This window comes from Haliotis asinina, chromosome 1 (assembly GCF_037392515.1).
Source record: "Haliotis asinina isolate JCU_RB_2024 chromosome 1, JCU_Hal_asi_v2, whole genome shotgun sequence".
In the NCBI taxonomy this organism is placed as follows: domain Eukaryota; kingdom Metazoa; phylum Mollusca; class Gastropoda; order Lepetellida; family Haliotidae; genus Haliotis; species Haliotis asinina.
Window position 1 is genome coordinate 14,041,644 of NC_090280.1, and position 10,623 is coordinate 14,052,266.

General features: G+C 39.4%; 1 pseudogene; it reads left to right on the forward strand.

Annotated features, from left to right (window-relative positions):
• The first annotated feature begins 635 nt into the window (after positions 1 to 635).
• On the forward strand, positions 636 to 8,299 carry LOC137295242 (kin of IRRE-like protein 3; annotated as a pseudogene).
• Positions 8,300 to 10,623: the final 2,324 nt, after the last annotated feature.

The following is a 10,623-nucleotide window of genomic DNA, read 5'->3' on the forward strand; positions in this document are numbered from 1 at the left end:
ATATTCAAGGACGTTATCTTGCGGAAATATTAGCTAATGGTAACCATGTCATCAGAAACCCCAAAGCGTATATACTGCAGGTCAAATAACTGTGTTATATGCTGATTTTTGTTTGTTGAGAGATCTGTGTCGGTGACCTGAATATTTTGAAAGTCCCTCCAATCCCTAAATAGTAGCCGTTGTCTGATTGGTTAAATCTATTTAACCGTCTCGCATTTGATTGGACTGTCATTGGTTGCTCAAAGGTTACCTGACGTGACCTTTTACTAGGTTTTGTTAGACTCAGTGGTGTAGTGTAACCAAATACACTGAGACAAAGTATGCTTAGACTGTCCATCCAGTGTTCATGGTTTTCACCACAGAGACAAATGTCTTCAACAAGTTTACCCTGATTTCCTCGTTATGCTTAGATTCTTTTATAAATCTGCCTTAAATACCTTTTAACTGACTGATATAAGAGAAGACTTAAAGAGTTTCAATGACTCTTATGAGTAAATATTTGAGTGTCATTCAGACCACAGTTTACATCATGTAGTTGTTTTTAAGAATAACTTAAGTACTTGCTGTATCTGGTGTGATATGATTTACATGCTGATCTGTTTCTACAGGGATCAACTGTATATCCACTGTCAGGCATGTCGTTGGTTTCCCAACTTGCATCACCACCCGCAGCAGGAAGTCATGCAGCCGCTCTCCAACAGCTCCATCTACAAAGCACAGCAGGGTAGGCAACTCTTCAGTTCTCTTCAGGGCAGGTAGCTCATTTAGCTCTAACTGGGGTACTTGACTCAGTCCTTAGTACTCACTGATGCAGGCAAGTCATTCAACATTCAAAATGGTGGATAACTCATTCAGTATTCAACAGGGTAGATAACTCATTCAGCACTTAAATAGAGTAAATATTCTCACAACTCACAAATGGTGTCGATCTCACTATATGCCTAAAATGCTAAACAAATATGCCCATGTGATTATAATTCTGTGCAAACCTTTGAGCCTAGGCAAGATGATCCAGTGGTAAACATATTGCAAACTTAGTCATTGCTGGAAAAAAGTTATTAAATCCAAATTATTATTGAAACGTTTTTGGGGTAATAGTACAATGTTAGGCAAAATGTAAGATTGAAGGATTCACAGAAACAAAAAAATATCTAATAATAATCCTTATACAATGAATGTTGTAGTTACAAGAATATATAAATGGATAGAAGTAAAAAGATATTTCCCGAACCACATATCCTATAAAATGCCATTGATGTCAGTACGAAGATCGCGGCTACTTTGTACAATTGTAACCAACAAATGTTTATTTTATTCAGTTCTTCTGTGAAAATATTTCTTTTTACAATGTCCATGATGTTTATTTATTTCAAATTCAGCAACGCAAAATAAAATTATTTATATTCTAAAAACGAAAGTAAAATATTTTTCAAAATTTATTTACCTACATATGACTTGCGACTCTCAAAGATAGTGAGCATGGAAAACAGATTTTACTGAAAATATCGGTTTTTGCTGACAGCTTTGACAAAACCTCCCCACCATATGTAGAAAAAGAAAGCAGCAACAAGAAACAAGGAACTTAGTTGTAATGCGAGTCCAGGCTTCTACATATTACATTAACATTAACATTACAGGTAATGTGTATACCAGATATTTGCATAGTGGCGTGTTTATCTTGTCCCTTACGAGAAGGTATATATCAGAAAACTCCCGACGAGGCCTGGAATATTTCATGTATTTTTATCTCTAAAATTTTTACTTGTCGATTATTTTCTGAGTAGAAAATGGTTGCTCTCGAAAACAAGCTACAAGATCCGTCTACGTCTACGAACGTCTGTGTAAGAGGTCTTAATGGGTACACAATGTATGAAAGATGAACCTGCTGTAAGTAAGTACAGCCTGGGCACTGGGAATATAACAAAGGTACGTTACTCAAAAGAGGGTGCATGTAGAACATTCGTGTAGCATACAATGTCATCAAATAACATTGGGTACTCATTTCCTGATCTACAATTATATACGGAGCTTCAGACTCACTGTAGAGAAGACCAATAAATTGAGATGAGCAATAAAACATGGAGAAAGGAAGCCAGGTAACATTGTTTATACGCTGTGACAGCGTATGTGTATATGTGTATATGTTAGAGAGAGAGAGAGAGATCCACATAGCTACGTTGTGGATGGATGAATGTCTGGATGTCGATGTGTGTGTGTGTATTTATGTCTGTCTGACCGTGTTTGTGTGTTGTGTGTATATGTGTATATCTGTCATAGAAAGTTCTGTCAGTCAACATTTATTAAATCAGTAAGGATTGGGAAGATTAAAAACGCAGTTCTCTTCTTTTTCAGATTCCCAGATATATCGACTTTAGCATTTGTACTCATCTGTACCTGTTCGATACCGGTGCGGTCGTCAGGTACGGTTCCCATGTTTTTATGAAAGATATTGTACATTACAATATCCCACTGGTTGATTGTAGCCTTTCTCTATTCTAGAAGGGAGTCTCGGACAGGTTGGCATAATCATCCTGCTTCATGCATTTTTCTGCTTCTTGGCTAACGGGACAGGGTGGTCACGCTTGCCGACGGGGTTGACAGATGTCATCGTATTCCCGTTACGTTAACGTTGCTGTTGGATTGTCTGGTCCACACTCGATCATTTACAGGTCACAACCAAGTAATATCATGCCACGCCTTACAAACGTTGAACGTTAACGTTCCCAACGTCCGTCCAAGTGTTGGATCGATTCGGACGAATCGTTTTCACACTGGGCAAATTGCATATGTACTTGGCTCATTTTCACGCAAAATTGCCACTTTCAGTGAATTAAACAAGTGACCTCATCGTGCTATTGTGTATTGTAGATGTAGGTGCACCTTAATGCCTTACACTGTTTTAGTGCACTCACTGCTTCCATAAACCTTATGTATCTACTAGCAACTAACCCACTCACTATATGAGTATGTTAGGACATGAAGCCATACATCTTTCATCTTTTGTCCAATGTAACTTCTTCTGGTTTAGACTATCTCCCGAGAGCTACCATAATTACCGGGTTTATCAGTTGCCGACCTTATAGAGTTTGTTTTTGTGGGGCAGTAATATGTCAGATTCACATGTCAAGCGACGTCATCAAATGGAGATCGGATATCGTCATATGTTTGGGCGTTTCGGGGTGTTACAATTCCATCGGCAACGGGGAGAGTGCTAGACCTCAGTCCTATCACCAGGAACAGTCTGTATTGCGAGGCGTGTGTCGGACACTTCATCACCTGTTTTTGCAGATGTACAATGTAGGTAACAAAGAGCTTCTTCAAAGAGTTATTGGAAGATGCATTTGTTTATGTAACTAACAATACATTAAGAAGTACACTTTAATATTATTCAAGTGAGATGAATGCGCGTAAGCACATGTGCTAGGCAGGAATACCTTACATCGAATGGTTGTCATGGGCTGATTTTCTCGATGCATTAAATGACATTTCAATCTGTATTTCGCTTTGAACAAGAAGACATGTCCCCCACACTATCTTCATGTTAATTTAAAGATATATGCATATCAAGTATGCCAATAAAACAATAACGTTTTGTGGTTGGGATATGTTTGAAACATGCTTTCTGTTTTTTCAATAATAAAAGGGAAATGTGACGGTGTCTGGGTGACACATACTTTGTTTCAGTGATTATAGCTAAGCATGCATTAATAATAATAATATGTGTATTTATAATGCGCTGAATTCCACACATAAAGCATGCTCAAAGCGCTACATTGAATGAATCCAAGCAAATATTTACAAAGCAAGGCAGAGGTTATGCTGGAACGATGGTGAAAAACAATCTGAGGAAATTTAAGCTATACATTGTAATATTTTCTGAAAAGATAAGTTTTGAGTGAACTTTTGAATGAGTCAATGGAGGGAGACATTTTGAGTTCAATCGGGAGTTGATTCCATGACTGTGGAGCACCATAGCCGAATGAGCGAAATCCAAATGCCTGTAATTTCTGTCTGGGAACAATGAGAAGGTGTTGGTCTGTTGATCTTAATATTCTAGAAGGATTGTACTTGGTGACTAGCTCAACTAGGTAGTCTGGAGCTGTATGATGGTAGCACTGGTAGGCAAGACTCAGGACCTTGAATTCAACTCTGGATCTAATTGGTAGCCAGTGCAGGGTTTCCAGGACAGGTGTTATATGGATCCTTGTGGGAACTTTGCAGACAAGTCGTTTTGTACTTTTTGGAGTTTTGACAATAGTTTTTCAGAAAGTCCATAAAATATGCTATTGCAGTAGTCAATCTTAGAAAGAACAAGCGATCGCACTAGGGCTTGAGCTGCTGGTGTAGTAAGGGAGCTTCTAATGCTGCTAATGTTTCGTAAATGGAAGTAACAGGATTTGCAAACTGTGTTTATATGAGCTTTCATAGAGAGATCAGAGTCTAGATGAAGCCCAAGATTTTTAACCGTTTTCGAAAATGGAATGACAATGTTGCAAACTGTGAGTGAGTTGGTCATCACATGACGAAGATTCTTCTTAGTGCCGACAAGCAACGCCTCGGTCTTCGCCTCATTCAGTTTGAGCAAATTTGTCGTCATCCATGTCTTTACATCACCAGTACACTCTGACAGTCGCTCACACATTTGTTGGGATAGCATGAATCAGACAGCTGAGTGTCATCTGCGTAGAAGTGGTGGCTCACATCATGTGTACTGATTACATCTCCAAGATCTCTGGTGGAAAGTGTAAACAACACTGGTCCTAGAACGGATCCTTGAGGTACTCCACAGGATAATGGGGTTTTCTTAGATGAATGATTGTTTATGATAACTGACTGCTGTCGATAACTGAGATAAGAAACAAACCAGGACAGTGCCACTCCAGTAACTCCAAATTAAACCACAAACAAATAACATTTTGCCCAATTTACTTTCAGACGGCCCAACGGTGCAGGTTATTACGTCAACCTCTGTAACAGAATTCCAAAATCTCAGTGTGGCCTGTTCTATCGATTCAAATCCTTTTGCAACGATGAAATGGACAAGGAAAAACCATGCCCATTTTACTCCTCAGACAAGATCTACTCTGACCATCCGTAACATACAGAGATCACAGGCAGGGATATATGTATGTACAGCTACCAACACTCTTAGTCCTTGTGTGGGACCATCTGTAGTGAGATCTGACTCTATGGAGGTGACAGTGCATGTGCAGTGTAAGTATCATTGTTAGAATACTAGACATTTGTGTACAGCTACCAACACTCTTAGTCCTTGTGTGGGACCATCTGTAGTGAGATCTGACTCTTTGGAGGTAACAGTGGATGTGCAGTGTAAGTGTCATTGTTAGAATACTAGACATGTGTGTACAGCTACCAACACTCTTAGTCCTTGTGTGGGACCATCTGTAGTGAGATCTGACTCTTTGGAGGTGACAGTGGATGTGCAGTGTAAGTATCACTGTTAGAATACTGGACATATGTGTACAGCTACCTACACCCTCAGTTTGTGTGTGGGGACAGCTTTATTACAGTCCTAGTCTTGGGAGATGACAGTGGATGTACAGTGTAAGTATCATTGTTAGAATACTGGGCATATGTGTGTACAGCTACCAGCACCCTCAGTCCTTGTAGTGAGATCTGACTCTCACCGGATCACAGACGATGAGTAGCACACTTCTTACAAGAGGAAACCGTTAAAACAAACCGGATAGCGCGTAGTACATACAGCAAAGAATTAAGACGTTACCCTCTGTGGAGTCACTTTATAAAGGGAGCATAATGGCTGATGTGTGAGGGGTGAGTGGGTTTAGCATTACGCCGCACTCGGCAATATTCCAGCCATATGTTCGCTACCTGTGAATAATCGAGTCTGGACCAGACAATCCAGTGACCAACAACATGAGCATCGATCTGCGCAACTGGGAACCGATGACATGTGTCAACCAATTGCAAGTCAACGAGGCTGACCACCCAATCCCGTTAGTCGCCTCTTACGACAAGCATAGTCGCCTTTATGGCAAGCATGTGTTGCTGAAGGCTAATGTGTGAGGATGCCTGATGGCAATGCTGATTCCAGATACTAGCCACTGATTTCAGTAGTAATGGGTGTTTTTGTCACTAGACCCTCACAAATCTTTGTACAAAATAAGAATATAATCATATCTTTAATGGTAACATTCCTGAATTGACGCCGTCGGTTCCAAATGCATTCCCGTGCTTCAAATACTCAATAACACCCGGAAATTGGCCAACACATGATGTTTATCGACATTGTAAACAGAAAAGTAAACCAAAGGGTTTTATTGTCTGCATTCGTTTACATCGAGTACGGGTACAGCAGTGAAGTGTCATCAACAGGACGTTTCAGCTGGTTCCCATGGTTGCGTCTGGAGTTGCTCATTTGTGACGTCATTCTGACTTTACGTCACAATATGATTTGAATGACGTCACCACTGTTGATGACTCAACAAAACAACTGTTTGCGAGGTCAATACGTAGTGAATAGTCTTGCAGTTTCCGGGAATCTAACACCGTTTGATCATGTTTTTCAACCAATCAGATTACAGAACACAGTGACTTTTGGTTTACAATAGTTCTTAAACTGACACTGGGCATAACGAATGTCCTTTACAAAAGTAAATCAACTACTGTGAGTTAGTTCAGACCAAATAGCAGAGGTAGTTCTTTAGTCTAGACAATCCACAGTTTCACTGTATCCTATACAAGTATCCTCTTTCCAACTCAAGGTTCGCCCCGACCCGATGAGATGTCCCCTCTACACCGCAAATACGTGTCATCACACGGTAGCAATGTCATACTTTCGATGACAATCCTATCATATCCTCGTCCAACAATCCTTTGGAAGAGGCCAGGGGGATATTACCACAAAAATCTATCATCCTTGTCTGAAAAGACTAGTACCTCGCCCTTCACAGTGACATCCACTCTAAACCTGAAAAACGTACAAGAAGAAGATTTCGGTTTGTACCAGGTTCACGCAAACAACGCCGTGGGCAGCAGTGTGGAATCTCTTTCTCTTGTATGACAAGGTAATGTATACGTGAACCCATACAGTTAGCACATAAAGAGTCAACACGAGATTTAACTTTCTATATGTAAATATGTTAAATGCCACAAGTAAGTTCCACTATGAGTTTGTACGTATTTCCAACGACAGGCCCTCCCTTGCACCTTCCGATGTCACAGTACATGGTACGGATTCGTCATCAATGATCATCGCCTGGAAACAGGAGTTCAATGGAGGGTCGGTTCAGATCTTTACTGTTGAGTACAGCAAAGACAAGAGACACTGGGTTGAGGGAGGGTCTTTCGAAGAAACAGGAAGAGGGAAGTACCGCCGTGCTGTTCTCAATCATCTCGATTCTGCCACGACATTCTACGTGAGAATCATTGCAAGGAACATTTACGGAGACTGTGCCTGTTGAGGGGAGGACAGAATCACAGTTACAAGGCATGATAACGATTCATGTGGTCGCTTTCTCGTAAATGCAAGAATTAGTTATTGGCACTTTATATTCATATTCATCTGTGAACTGTATCACTCAGTCAACAATGATAACTTCAACTTCTTTAGCGTGAGGTACCCAACATTCAGGAGTACATGCGTATTCCTTCATCAGGTGGTTGAATGCTAAGACACAAGTACCGTATTTTTATGTAAGTAAGCGTAGAATAATGGTTACAATACTTATGGACTTTCAACTTCATTTATTCTGTGACAGGCGACATATATTCTAATGTCGTTGTCACGTTTTCATAGAATAAAAGAAGTTGTTTATCCATAAAAATAGTCATCATTCTTAACAAATCCTAAAATGCCCATCAAAGAAATTATGAAAGTGAGTGAGTGAGTTTAAATTGTAGTCACATCGGCAATATGTCAACCATATCGTGACGAAAGAGCCTCATACTAGTACACCTGTTACGTAAGATTTACACAAGTGATAAGAAAACAAACCTGGTAACTTAACAAGGGACGCCTACAGTTATGTATCGCTGGTTGATGATTAGCAATATGTAGAGGGAAGCGCATCCTCAGAAACATTAAGTAACTGACTGTAATAAATAGACATTTAATAATTAACAATAATTAATTAATAATTTTAGGGCTGGAAAATGAAAAGACACGTACTTACGGCTACAATAATTATATCTAAGCAAAGGAGACGTCATGTTTCATCTTGTTTCAGATCCAGCCGTCATAGCAGGGATATCTGTCGGTGTGCTTTTCCTAATAGCTAGTGCAGTCACCGTCAAGGTAGTCTCTCAAGTGTTTTAAGGAAACCGGGTAGGTCTTCTTTGCGGGTAATATCTCAGGGTGTAATAACTACATGTAAAGCAGATCAGTTAATTATGGATATCTTTTGGTTCCTTTTCGTTGTTATTGTTGTTACATAATCCTTTCCCAAGGTTTAACATTATTTAGATATTACTTATTCAAAATTAACTCTTTTATAATTCTGTTTATATTTCAAGATTGGATATAAATACACACTACACAGTACCGACTGCTCGTTGCATGGTAACCAACGTTCAGATACCAGTGTATAAACAATCATAAGGATATATTGCATTATTTTTAACTGTTATCGTGTGCTTTAGATTGTTATCATCTCAAGAATGTTCACGTAAGAATCACGTAATGATTTATTGTTAAGATGTTTCAGTATCTGTCATAAGTATATTTCATGTAACTTCTCTGAGTGGCATATGTAGATGTTGGTGAATCAGATGAGGACAAACTATGTAGATGAACAACATTTTTGTTCGGGTGAACGAACGAAGAAGTGGTTCATCCATAAAGTTTGACCTTGTCTGTGTTTCATGTACCGTCCACAAGCGCACCCGTGACAAGACGTGGTCGAAAAATTACAACATGCACGTGTACACACAATATATGAAATAAACTACTTCCGTAACTGAAAGCCATTTTGTTTCAAGAGTAAAGGACCGTCACAATCAGACGCAATGCGAAACACTCAAGGTATGATTGCTAATGAAGTGTGAATACAATGTATATACACCATATTACACTGTACCCGGTTCGCTGTGACGCAGCCTGTAAACATCTTCAGCTGCTTCAAACGGCTGAATATATAACGCAATACAATTGTTAGAATAATGTTGACTACGACGCTTAAGCGATTTACCACACTGGCATGTGCTACACAGCCAACAATTATGCATAATCCCTTTTCAACTGCCCACACACATGCCAATATGTACATATATACATATTTCTATTGATGTGACACGTATAACGTTTTCATTGAATCATTCCAAAGATGCGAGTATCTACTCTGACCTTCAAGACAAAGATTGCGACAAACAGATATACACACAACTGAAGTCGGGGCAGAAGTTACCCACGGAGTGTAAGTCATACATACACTGTTTTGCAATCATACGACTACATTTGGAATCAGCGCATAGTTAATTAAATATCATTTGTTATTACTCTCCCGTAAAGGATACCACAGGGTAATATTTTTACAGCAGTATTACACTGCTGTACCACCGCTAGACGTATGACGTCATCATGATTCACAGTTATGACGTCACAATACTATTGCCGCTGTCGCAATGGTACTAGACCCTCCTTGACTGCTTGACTCATGGAGAGCTGAGAGTCCACACACTGTAGGCAGTGAAGCCGCAGTTTCTGCCCACCTGTGATGGAGAGTAATAAACAGAATAATTATACAAAACTTGCTTCCGTGAAATGCCACTTTTATTAAACTTGTGAAAGATTTAGTATCAAACGAACGAAAGCTTTTGTTCGTTTGATACCGAAGCATTAACTCGTTTAATAAAACTTGTATTACACGGAAGGTCGTTTAGTATAATATATTTGTGTTATACCACGTACAGGAAATCTGACCAGACGCTGGTCATACCGGTAGTGACCTAATGTTAACGCATGCAACCTCAATCTCTGCAAACACCAAAATAGTTTTGGAGATTTTTCTAATGACATATTTTGTTTCAGGTATTTCGGAGTACCAAGGTCTTCAAGTAAGGTCAAAACCACTCTATGAATATCTAGGAATATCAAACAGTAAGACGTCAGCTGAACCAAACGCAGGTACATACAGACGTTGCCATAATAAACGAAAAATAACAAATATGTGTGTCATCAATTCAACGCTTTAAACATATTTCTTGTATTTTGAAATAATTTGTTGATCTTAGCTGTCATTTTGTTTTTGTATTTGTCAGGTGATCTACATTTGTATGAGCACTGAATCCCCAAGCCAGTAAACAGAGAAACACTGCTGACATCTAGTGGTGGCGTTCGTTGAAAAAGCATTCGTGCTATCACTTTGGCAACGGTCACACTGACACATGTTCAGGGGTGGCGGACGACAGCGGGTGAATTATATTATGACTAAAACGGACGATCTTTTCAAATAAAAAAGTCATAATTCCAAAGGTCGGATGTTCTAATATGAGAGGTATTTGTGTTTCAACCGGGAAGGTAACCATGTTTCTGAAAACACAGCGTTTCCTTGTTGCTGGATCCTTGTTGAAATGCGTCTGAATTTAATGCTCACTGGTCATTATGGAACAGTTGCTGTGCTTATAAATAGACACTTCCTTGTT